General features: G+C 47.8%; 1 protein-coding gene across 2 annotated transcripts in view; it reads left to right on the forward strand.

Annotated features, from left to right (window-relative positions):
• Positions 1 to 2,866: 2,866 nt before the first annotated feature.
• SPATA6 (spermatogenesis associated 6) overlaps positions 2,867 to 12,004 on the forward strand; it is a 61,429-nt gene continuing 52,291 nt past the window's right edge. Inside the window, exon 1 of one of the 2 annotated variants that reach the window (XM_029618649.1) lies at positions 2,867 to 3,022. The gene's annotated coding sequence lies outside the window, so the exon portion shown is untranslated. The remainder of the gene's footprint in view (positions 3,023 to 12,004) is intronic. The other variant, XM_029618650.1, reaches the window with a different exon arrangement.

A 12,004-nucleotide genomic window follows, 5' to 3' on the forward strand; every position in this document is an offset into this window, starting at 1 on the left:
GGGTCTTGGGGGGGGACGTTAGCCCGTCCAGTTATTGATCCCGTGCTCCCCTGTTTTGGTATCTATCTAGTCCTTCCCTCTGCTTTCACCCATAGCGACGACGCTATGCTCACACTTCCTTTTCCTAGACCTTCCCCCTACATTGATCCTTTACTCCCCTATCCTGATCTGCTCCTCTCCATCTGTATTAACCCTGTGCTCCCATCCTTCCCTCCCCGTGCATCGCAGTACACCAGAGACAAAATACGGAAGTGGACCCTGATCTATCAGGTGAAGAAAGGACAAGCACAGCACCAGAACCTGACATGGGAACAACTGAACCAGGGTCATCAACCAATGCTCAAGAAAGTACACAGCTAACAGGAGATGGTCCTGTAACCCCCCCTTAATGTACAAGAACGATACAGATGGGAACATAAATGAATTTATACTCTTTGGGCAGGGGCGGATTTCCCTATCGGGGGACCGGGCATCCCCCCGGTGGGCCGGTCGCTCTAGTCACGTGGTCTGCCGAGCGCGGCCGTGACAAGAGCCGCGCTCGGCAGACCACGTGGTATCTCCTGGGCCGGCCTGGGCGGCGAATCCCCGGGCCGGTCTGTCATCGGGAATCCGCCCATCTTTGGGGAAGGAACCCAGACTAGCTGTACTACTTCCACTCCCTTCCCAGGATGTAGGTTCAGTGGACTTGGGGATGAAAGGAGTCCTTTTCGTTCCCGGAGCGGGGTGGCTAATTCTTTCTCCCTAACTTCCTATGCTGGTGCAATAAATGAAGGTAACAGTGTGTGCTGGGATACTGAATGAAGACTGGAGTCACTGTGTGAGTGTCCACAAATAAGTCTTTACTGTTGATGATTAGGAAAATGGCACAAGGCTTGATCCGCAGCAGAGCAGTACAATGTCAGCTTGCAATTTCTTTCTCAATCTGTGCAGGAATGTCTAGCACCAGTCCGGGGAAAACCCTACTCTCCAGGGCATGGAAGAAAGAGGTCCCCCAGGAGGGCAGGGCGTCCTTTCTGTCTCCGCACAGAGAGAGAAAACGTTTTCCCTCCCCGGGGTTGGAAGAATCACCGGATGGGTGTCCTGTGCTCTCATGCCGTCCTTTGTGCTTTTACTGGATATCTGATGGGAGGGATGCTCTGGAGCAGGACTTTCTGGGCTCCAGTCAGGCAGGAAGGGCAGTCTAATCTTCCCCCTGGATGGCAAACTTCATCTTTGTAAAAACCGAAGATAACGCTGGGGTGTTTCCTTGCAGCAGGTCACTGACACCCCGACCTCACTGAGGATAAAAGGGGCAGGTCTTCCCTACCCTGCACAGTCCCAGACCCAGGGTTCCCCCAGTCCCTGAGCCCAGGCTGTGTACAGGCCCCAGTAAGGCCCCTGCCACTTAAAAGGTTAAAGTCCAAAAAATGCACTCTGAGAGAATCTCCCACCAGACTGGTTGGGTACTGGCTGAGCAGAAACCCTCCCGACCCTGGCCAGGACCGCCAAACGGGGCTTGCCTGGCTCCTCTGACTGACCTGTAACATAACAAAACCTAAGCTCCTCGCTACCTCTGTGCTTCCCTCTAACCAAAAAGGACTGCCTCCCAGGGGTGCAGTTATAAAATATTGCAAGTGGGATGGCCATTCCAGACGCCACAAGAGGAGGCTCTGAATTTGAATGAAACCTGCCTTCAACCATCCTACTTTAACTAAACCACCCAGGTCTTACCGGTGACCCGAGAAGATGGGATGGACTTTAGAAGATCTAAGAACTATTGCTATATTGTGAAATGTTGAGTATTTTGTATTGGAACAACATTGTTGCAAGTATAAGGTGTGGGTATGTTGGTTTTTAATATTATATGTGGTATGAGTGAGAAGTGTGTGGTGTGAATGGGTTTTAAGGAGAGCCGGTCTAATGATAGGTGCAATGTGTTTGTATAAAAGCTAAATAAATGATTGTTAAAGTGCTACTTGGTCTATTGTGGATATGCGATATAGATTTTTTGTTTTTGATAATTTTGAGCATATTCTGTAAAGTAAGAAGGTGCCAATTGTTTTGTATTTGCTATAGATATATATATATATATATATATATATATATATATATATATATATCTATCATGCTGCATTTAGTCTTAGGGCCTCCTGCACTGTTACCTCCTAAAGAAACCTTTGTTCAGTGAGTGACATCTCAGCTCTCCGTCACTTCTTTATGTGCTGCAAGCTATGCTATTTATACAGTGAAATACAGTTTATATTACATTGAGGTGCACTTGCCAAGCTTTTTAGCTACCCGGCCTGTATTTTTGACTTAAAGTATCTTTCTGTTTTGTTTTTACCTTTTTTCTTTCTGTTTATTTTCATTGCATTTTATTTTACCTCAGTACGTCCAAGTTCCCCTCCCTCCTCATTGTGTTTCTCTTTCAGCATGATGGTGTTAATATACAGCTGCTCAGTTTTGCCGTAATTTATCATTCCCCCTCACATTCCTTTCATATCATAATCCCCAGATGCATCGGGAAACAACTTTGCCCCCCCACTTCAAAGAGTAACAGGGGTGAGGCTCATGGTTCAGGGAGTAACAGGGGTGAGACTCATGGTTCACCTTAGCTCGTGTAGCTCACCAGACCTTGAGTTTCCTGCCTCCTATCATCACTTCGGTGTTGGGGGGGGGGAGGCTTAGGGTTTGCTGAGAATCACCCTGCTGCTTGGTCACCTCCCTGCTTTTGTGCTCTCAGGCCAGTGCAAGAGGCCCAGGAAGGGAGCTCCTGAGAGGGAGGAGGAGTGACATGAGAGGGGAAGCCAACCCTCAGGCCGCTCCCTCCAAGAAAGGCAACACCTTCCGGATGAAACAGCAGGTAGCCCTGCCCTGCCTGCTCAGCCATCCCGCTGGCTACCAACTCACTTTCGCTTCTGCAGGCTGCACTTGTGTGAAAGGACTAAGCTACCCTGAGCAGATCCCTTCAGCGGTTAGCAGGTACTGGCTGGCGTCTCTTCCTTGGGAACACTAAACTGTGTGGCTTCCTCGCTTCTCCCAAGTAGGTCCCGTTTGCTGAGGGGTTTTTTTTTTTTTTTTGGTGGCTGGCAAGTGGGGCAGCCTGAGGAGGTAGCCATAGAAACATGACAACAGCACAAGATGTCTGCCTTGTTACATCAAACACCAAGCCAGGCGGTTACCTAGCAACGGTAAACAATGTGTGGGCCTGCAGAGGAGGGGATGCTTTCAAGCTGCATCTTAGCATCCAAATGCTCTTTCTGAGTTTGGCCATGGAGAACTAACATTCCCCCTCTCCCCCACCTCCAGGTTTTGTCTTTTACTTTATCAAGGTCTCCAGACCTATATAGTAACACAGAAACATAGTAATAACAGCAGCAAAAGACCAAAGGGTCCATTCCGTCTGCCCAGCGAGCTTCTTATGGTAGTAACTGCCGCTCCATGCAGGTTACCCCAATGTTTCTATTAGGTAAGGTAACTGCCGCAAAGTGCAGGTTATCCCCATGTTTCTGTTAAGTATAGTAACTGCCGCTCCATGCAAGTTACCCCAATGTTTCTGTTAAGTGTAGTAACTGCTGCTCTGTGCAGGTTACCCCCATGTTTCTGTTAAGTATAGTAACTGCCGCTCCATGCAAGTTACCCCAATGTTTCTGTTAAGTGTAGTAACTGCTGCTCTGTGCAGGTTACCCCCATGTTTCTGTTAAGTATAGTAACTGCCGCTCCATGCAGGTTACCCCAATGTTTCTGTTGTGAGGTAACTGCCGCTCTGTGCAGGTTACCCCCATGTTTCTATTAAATGTAGTAAATGCTGCTCCTTGCAGTTACCCCAATGTTTCTATTAAATGTAGTAACTGCTGCTCCATGCAGGATACCCCTGAAGGGGTCTGATTACACCCCCATGTTTCTGTTAAGGTGAGTAATATTAAGCTTAACTCTGAGAGGGAGAGAGAAACTCCCAGAGGAAGTCAAGGTGACAGGTTTTCTCCAGTGGAAATAACTGGGCAGATAGGAGGTCCTGAAATATTACATTTCAAGTTAAAAATTTATTTTTATGAGGCATGCAGTAAGACAGTTTTTTAAATCATCATTATGATGTTTAACGGGCATCTTCTTCCTTGATTGACAGAAGCATAAAAACATTTCCTGAGGATTTATTATTTAAGTTTTGCACTGTTTTATTCTGTTTACTGTGTTGTATGATTTTAAAATGTTGTTTGTTTTTCTGGTAATCTGCATTGATGTCGGTGGCAATTGGTGGAATATTGAATTTAATGAATGAATTTAAAGGAAGAAAAAAGAAATAATGTTAAGCTTTGAATTCTGAGAGCATGAGATGAGGGGCGGGTCCCGCTGCTTTTCCTTCTTTCTTTAGGACCCCTCGAGTTACCCGAAACTGCTCTGGGCTGTTGCTGACTCCTTGTTTCTCCTGTTTTGCTGACATTTGCTGACGGATTATCTGCTTCTGAATTTAGATGCTGCTGTATTTTTTGTTTGGCCTCCTCTTTTCCTGCTGTGGTTTTTTTTTTTTTTTTTTTATCCCCTTTGGGTTAAACATCAGATCTCCTTCCCTTGAATCACTTTACCCCCCTTCTCAGCGGCAAATCACTGACAGACTGCCCAGAGAAGGGAGACGAAGGCGGCGGCAGCTTCCCCGAATATGAGAATCCCAAAGTCACGGTTGCTTCTTGCTGGGAGCCAATGCAATAAATTACGCTCCGTCTACTGCACAGCTTAACGAGCAACTAGAGGCGCATTTTGGATGCGCTAGGCTTGCCCCCCATGCAATAAGAGGATTAGAGCATCCAAAACACTCGTCCAAACTCAGGTGTAGGTAACAGTGCTCATCACATGTAAATGCCATGTAGGTCACCCCCCCCATGCAGAAAATCGCCGTTCAGCTAACGCAGCCTTCTTAACAGGGCAGATTTAACACCAGCCCAAGAGCTGGCGTTGTCATACCGCGAGTCGAGGGCCTGCTCCCTGGTAAAAACCAGGTTGCCCCAGTACTGCCTGAAGTGCATTGACCTCCTGCTGTGAAAATGTTTAGGTTTGGTGGGGCTGCAAGCTTTGCATTTTGCAGTGTTTACATTTTGTCAGGCTGCAGGGCTGCTCTCGGTCACTTCAGGGGTTTCCACACGCACTCCAGCTTTTCTTTGCTGGGGCGAGAAAAACGGACACGCGATGCAGAGCGCTAGGGGGGATGCACAATCGATCCCCAGCGAGTCCTTTGTAGCATGGCGGCTCATTATAACGCTGCAGCGGGTGCCCAGGAGAGTTGCTTGTGCGTGTTAGGAAAACGGGCCCTCGATAATACCAGCATCAGTTTTACTGCGCGTCGCACTGCGTCGGCTTTTCTGTTAGCAGAGGCTTAGGGCCTGAACACCAGCTGGGAGCACTGCACGTGAACTGGATGATAAAAGCTGCCAACTGGCTTCCAGGTTTTCAGGACAGATCGATCCATTCCTGGTTACATTCTCATCCCCCTGCTGATTTACGTAAGAAAAAGCAAGACTACAAGTGCATGGGGTTCAGCTCGCCTGAGCTGTATCAGCCTGCCCTGAAAATCTGGAGCCAGTTGAGAACCTTATTCAGCTCATGCGCAGGGCTCCCAGTTAATATTCATCCGTGTAAACTAACCTCTGGCAATGAGTGATAGTTTTACTCGGAGGGGGAAGGAAGGGGTGATGACAGCCTTTCAAGGGCATCCAAACAAAAGGATTAAGTGCGCCAGCCCACACTGCCCCAGAAAGCTCGCTGGTGAAAGAGCCTCTGTTTTCTCTCTGGCACTGAATCCGCGGGAATACAGAAAGACAATGTCACGTCTCCCCCCTTCTTTGGCTGTAGGCCCATTCAGGTTAATGAAATTTGTTCTGCAGAAAGTTATTATTAAGTATTACCATGTGTCCCGCTTCCTCTGTGCTCTAAACTTTATGAAAACTACCTAATATGCATTATCTGTATCCATCGCTCGTGCAGATAGAGAGCAGATTCACTGTGTATCATCCAGTGCTGTGACTGGCAGGGAACGGTCCAATGGCTGGAGCTTGAATTCTTACTCAAATTACTGATGCACTTACATTGTAAAAATACGAATATATAAGCTTACAGTTTTTCACTTCCTTCTACTAATTACATAAATATAATCATAGTGAGGCCAATATTCAATAGGCTGTTTAGTTGAAAAATTATCATACTAAAGATAGCTGGATAACTTGTTGCATATATTCAGCTGGATAAATGTCTGGCTGAATATACTTGCTTAAAGTTATTTGACTACATATAGCCGGATAACTTAAAAACCTATCAACTATGTTTGGTTAACTTAGAAACTTATCTGACCTTGTGTGGCGGGATAACTTGCTGCTTATCCGGATATCTTTACAAGATATCCAGGTAAGTAGTGCTTGGAAAGTTACAAAAAAAAAAATGGAAGTGCAAGGTCCTGTGGGCCAATTCCCTCCCACTCCCATCATCAAGTTTTGTAGACTCCATAGTGGCCGTGCCCTCCTCCGCACCCCACATCACCTCCTACACTGAGGAAATTAACCTTTGCCCAATAGGGACCTTCCTCACCCAACTTGATTTTCAGTTATGCCGCTGCACCCCTCACCTCCCTCGGACCCTCCTCCCATCCCCCCCCCCCCCCATACTTTTAAAAGCCCCACCGGGGGGGGCAGCACTTATCTGCTCCCGGCGACAGCTAGCACAGCCTCTGTCCCAGCTGCACAGCTTAACCTTCTAACGCTGGAAGAGTAAAGCTGAGTGTATCCAGATATCTGGATAAGCAGCAAGTTATCCGGCCACACTTGGAAGCAGGTCTGAAGTTATCTGGCTAACTTGGATATATGCACATTTGGCTTAGTTAGCCGGATAGCTCAAACCCTCTCCGGAATGCCCCCTGAAACACCCCCTTTTTTTTTAATCCAGACTAGTGGCTGAATTTGCCTTTCAGGTCAATACAGTAAAGTGTGCTCCGTCGGAGCGCACTGTCACCCTGCTCTGGACGCGTGTTTTCCTCCCCTTATTCAGTAAGGGGAGGAAAACACGCGGCCCACCCGCGGCACCTAATAGCGCCCCCAACATGCAAATGCATGTTGATGGCCCTATTAGGTATGCGCGCGGGATCCAGTAAGTAAAATGTGCAGCCAAGCCGCACATTTTACTCTAAGAAATTAGCGCCGACCCAAAGGTCGGCGCTAATTTCTTCCGGCGCCAGGAAAGTGCACAGAAAAGCAGTAAAAACTGCTTTTCTGTGCACCCTCCGACTTAATATCATGGCGATATTAAGTCGGAGGTCCCCAAAAGTAAAAAAAAGTAAAAAAAAAAAAAAATTTGAATTCGGCCCGCGGCTGTCGGGCTGAAAACCGGACGCTCAATTTTGCCGGCGTCCGGTTTCCGAGCCCGTGGCTGTCAGCGGGCTCGAGAACCGACGCCGGCAAAATTGAGCATCGGCTGTCAAACCCGCTGACAGCCGCCGCTCCAGGCCAAAAGGAGGCGCTAGGGACGCGCTAGTGTCCCTAGCGCCTCCTTTTCCCCGTTTTTCCCGCTTCACCTCATTTAAATACTGAATCGCCCGCACCGGTGAGGGGCCGGTGCGCGCGCCGGGAGAGCGGGCGTTCGTCCGCTCTCCCGCGGTCTTACAGTATCGACCTGTTAGTTTGAAATTGACATGGTTGAGTTATCTGTTTCAATGGCTTTGGAAATCTACCCCATAGTTGCATGGTAGGTGATGGCAGAAAATGATTGGTTGACCTATCCGCTCTGACCATTTATTCCTGTCCAGAGGGCAGTGCAGTTTCTGGAATCCAAAGGATTTCAAGATCGGAGGCAGCTTGGCTTTACCAGAGCTAAATCTTCTTTGTCGAATCTAATCGTTTTCTTTTACTGGGTGACCAGAGAGCTGGATCGGGGCGAGCACTAGATGTAGTGCGCTTGGATTTCAGTAAGACCTCTGACAAGGTTCCACATAGGCAACTTGTAAATAAATTGAGCGCCCTTGGTACGGGTCCTAAAGTGACTGCCTGGGTTAGAAACGGGCTGAGCGAGAGGCGACAAAGGGTAGTGATCGTTGCAGTTCACTGTGAGGAGAAGGGCGTTACTAGTGGCGTGCCACAGGCCGTTCCCAGCCTCCTCCCTTTTACATCATTAAAGTCACAGAATGAAAAGCAGGATGGAAGAAAGATCTGTTCACGATTTGTGGAAAGTGGCCTGGAGCACTATCTGTTATTAGTATGATGTGACCTAGTCAAGGTCATTGTGGGTCTCCTGTGAGTTAAAGGACCTGTTTGTCCAGTGTGAGGTTTCCTAAATGGACCTGATGTGGGAAATTTGGGAGACTGATTAATTTGTGACTTCCGGGTGTTTGCAAACACAGTATGGGCCAGATTATAGTAGTGACGCGTGGGCGTAGATTTGTCCGCGCAACCCGGCGCGCACAAATCTACGCCCAAATTTATAACATGCGCACATGGGCCGCACGCATGTTATAAAATCTGGGGTTGGCGCGCGCAAGGGGGTGCACACTTGTGCATCTTGCGTGTGCCGAGCCCTAGGGGAGCCCCGATGGCTTTCCCTGTTCCCTCCGAGGCCGCTCCAAAATCGGAGCCTCTGGTCAAGCCCCCACCCTGCCCCAGAACGCCCTCGCCCCGCCCCTTTTTTCAAGCCCCGGGACATGCAAAATAGGTTCGGCGCACGTAACCCCCCTACGCGCGTAAGGCTTTTAAAATCTGCCCCTATATGTAGAAAGATGGATGCTGCACATGGTGTGCAATAATGGGATTGAGATGGGAAGGGTGGATTCTTGTTTTAATTAGAAGACCATACTGTGTTTGATTTCTTGATATGGGATGATGGATTGATTGTGATTTTGTGGTATTATTGGGAGGATGGCTGGCGAAGGAAGGGGGAGCAAGGGATACAGATGATAACGTTGTCTTGTTTCATTTTTGTTATTTTAAGCCCCGTGTGTAAGAAAAAAATGGACTATGGAAGATAAATAAATAAAATCAGCTCCTGAGTGAGTGCCCTGAGGCAGGTGGACCTGGAGGCAGTTACCATGAGGACCAAGTGCTCCAGGTCCCAAGCACAGGGGTAGGGCAGGAGAAAGTAGGCAGGTCCTAGTGTGAATGAACGAGCGATGCACTCAAACCAACCTGAACGAGATGCAAGAGTAGGAGTTTGCTGGTTGGATAAAGCTCGTTGGGATTCTTTCAGCCTCTTCCCTATTTGCAAATCCATGCAGTGCTGAGCTGCTAGGTCTGTGCACCTCTGATTCCTACCTTGCCACGGAGGATGGCAGAGCGTTATATATATTTGACTGATGTCTTTGCAGCAGGTGGTGCTTTGATCCCCAATAAAAGGTAACGACGGAGAATAGCAGGGAGAGAGTCAGTGCTGGAGCTCCAGTGCTAGGCTGTCACAGGCAGCGTCTGATTAGTGCTGTTAACCTGCCAGCCGAGTCGGAAGGATCAAAGCACCTACCGAAAACAGAAAACCGGCAACTTAGCAGATAATGTCGCTGCCTAAACTTTGTTTTTTCCTTTTAAAGGACCCCTGAGCGGGATAAGAAACAAGGCGCTCCTTAGAGGTGCATGCTCCAAGTTTCCTTTATTATGTAGGGGGCATCCAGCAATCTCACACGCATACTTTGTTGGCCGTGTGGCCTACTTTGTGACTTTTGCAAACGTTGAGTTGCTATTTGATTCTGCAAGTTGTCATCTTCCCTGTTTTGGTTGTAAACCAGGGTCTCCTTTCTTTACTGTCATAATACGTATTAGGGTAGCTTTTCAAATAAAGCTGCGTAACTGGCAAAGCTGGCGTGTACTCTTCAGCCAGACAGTACAGATGGTATCACAAAAACTGAATTACACCTCTTTGAGGTGTAGTTACCTTTCTTTGTGTTAATGTGTCTTTGAAGCAATTTGGGTGCATACTTTTTCGCTGTGCTAATGAGATATTTTGCATACTTTAACATCTCATTGCATCAGTAGCATAGATTTCGCATTAAAAATAATGCAAGCTAATTTATGTGCGTTAACAGTACTTTTAACGCACATTAACCAGTGCAATAGTGCTTAACGTGGTTTAACTGCTTGCAATAGTATTAACGCACTTCAGTCTGCTGACCCCTAATCATCTGAAAATCTGCCCTTATATTTTACATGTTTTGGAATTGCAGGGTGCCCAGTTGTGCTATAATTACATTCCCTGATTTGAAAACAAAAGCATTACTTTCCTTTGGTTCACCACCCAGAGTTTTACTAATTATATGATGATCACATTTAATGGGAATCAGATCTGCATGTTCCAGGACTTGCATTTTATTTTATATTTTTTAATGCATTTGTTTCTCTCTTTCTTCCAAAGGGGATATTTTTCTTCATGGTTCCTTTTGAATGCTGCATGCAGAGAGGAACATTTTCAAAGTGTTTTATGTGGGAAAGGGGCGCCTTGCTGGCATTGCTCGGCTGTTTGAAGATTGCCGCCCACCAATGCAGCTAGACGTTCGCGCAATGTCCCACGTTTAGCAGCATTGAAAGGAGGCTTTCCGGGGGCCTGTTTAGGTTGGGGGGGAGGGGATGGAAACTTACCCTCGTGGGGGACAGAATTTTCAAATCTTTGCACGTGCTCCGTAAGCGGACTATCATTTTGAAAATTGGTTTCTGAGTCTGCAGCGTCTTTCTCTCAATGTCTAAATGGCACAACCTGCATATTCAGCCACTTACCTGGCTATAATTTAGCTGGATAAAAAGGGGAAGTTACCGGGGCGATGCGGGGAGGAGCTGAGTTATCCGGCAAACTTAAGCTGAATATGGAAAATGCCTGGCTAAGTTGCTCAGCCTTGCATGGCCAGACTTTTTCTCTCCCCCCCCCCCCCCCCATTATAAACATTACCCTTTCGGGCCATGTGTTCCCCCCCCCCCCCCAAATCCCTAAATATACCGGAGCTGTCACGCCACCCCCTCCCTCCCCCGGACAGACTCCTTCTTCCCAGAGTAACAGCTGAGGCCAGGCCCTTCTCCCCCCCCCCCCTCCCCTGGTAAACCTGGTGTTGTCAGAATCTGTGCGGGACCTCGCCGGGAGCGATTAAGTGCTGACCCTACTCCTGACAGGGAGGGATTAAGTGCTGACCCTACTCCTGACAGGGAGGGATTAAGTGCTGACCCTACTCCTGACAGGGAGGGATTAAATGCTGACCCTACTCCTGACAGGGAGGGATTAAGTGCTGACCCTACTCCTGACAGGGAGGGATTAAGTGCTGACCCTACTCCTGACAGGGAGGGATTAAGTGCTGACCCTACTCCTGACAGGGATGTTTTGACCTCGGTAAGTGAGAGTTGGGGGTGCGGCAGGGTAGTAAGTTACATTGCTAAGGGGGAAGGATTTGGCCTCACCGGTTACTCTGGGAAGGAGTTTGCCCGGGGCGGGGGCATGACGGCTCCATTATATAGAGAGATTTGGGGTGGGAGATGCACGGCCCGATAGAGCAACTTTTATAATAGATGGGGGAGACCAAAAATCAGGCCATAGGCCTCTTTAATTCTTAGGGGGGAGAGGGGTTGGATGTAAACGCTCTAGTTACCGAGATATCTTTTGAACATATCCGGGTAAGTAGCAAGTTATGTGGCCACACAAGGCCGGATAACTTAAAAACCTAAACAGCTATATTCAAATGTAGCCATTTATGTTTTTAAGTTGTCTGGCTATATGTATATTCAGCGGGACGTTTATCCTTAGCCAGATAACTTGTCCACTGAACGGCCTACTGAACATATATATGAAACTTTGTTTAATTTAAAAATTATTTTTACACTCCGTTATCCTACATGGGAACTCTGGAGACTCCAGGAACGTTTATGGATTTCCAAGTCTCAGGGAAAATAGTTACTATAAAGCTCCAGGCCTCTCTGTTTATTGCTCCAGCCACTCCCCATAAGGAGGCCTACAGGCAACGGGAGAGGAGGGGAGGGGCTGAAAAAGGGAGCAGAGCCATTGTTTTCTGCTTTGCAGTGTCTGCTCCAACTTT

This window comes from Rhinatrema bivittatum, chromosome 10, assembly GCF_901001135.1.
Source record: "Rhinatrema bivittatum chromosome 10, aRhiBiv1.1, whole genome shotgun sequence".
NCBI lineage: Eukaryota > Metazoa > Chordata > Amphibia > Gymnophiona > Rhinatrematidae > Rhinatrema > Rhinatrema bivittatum.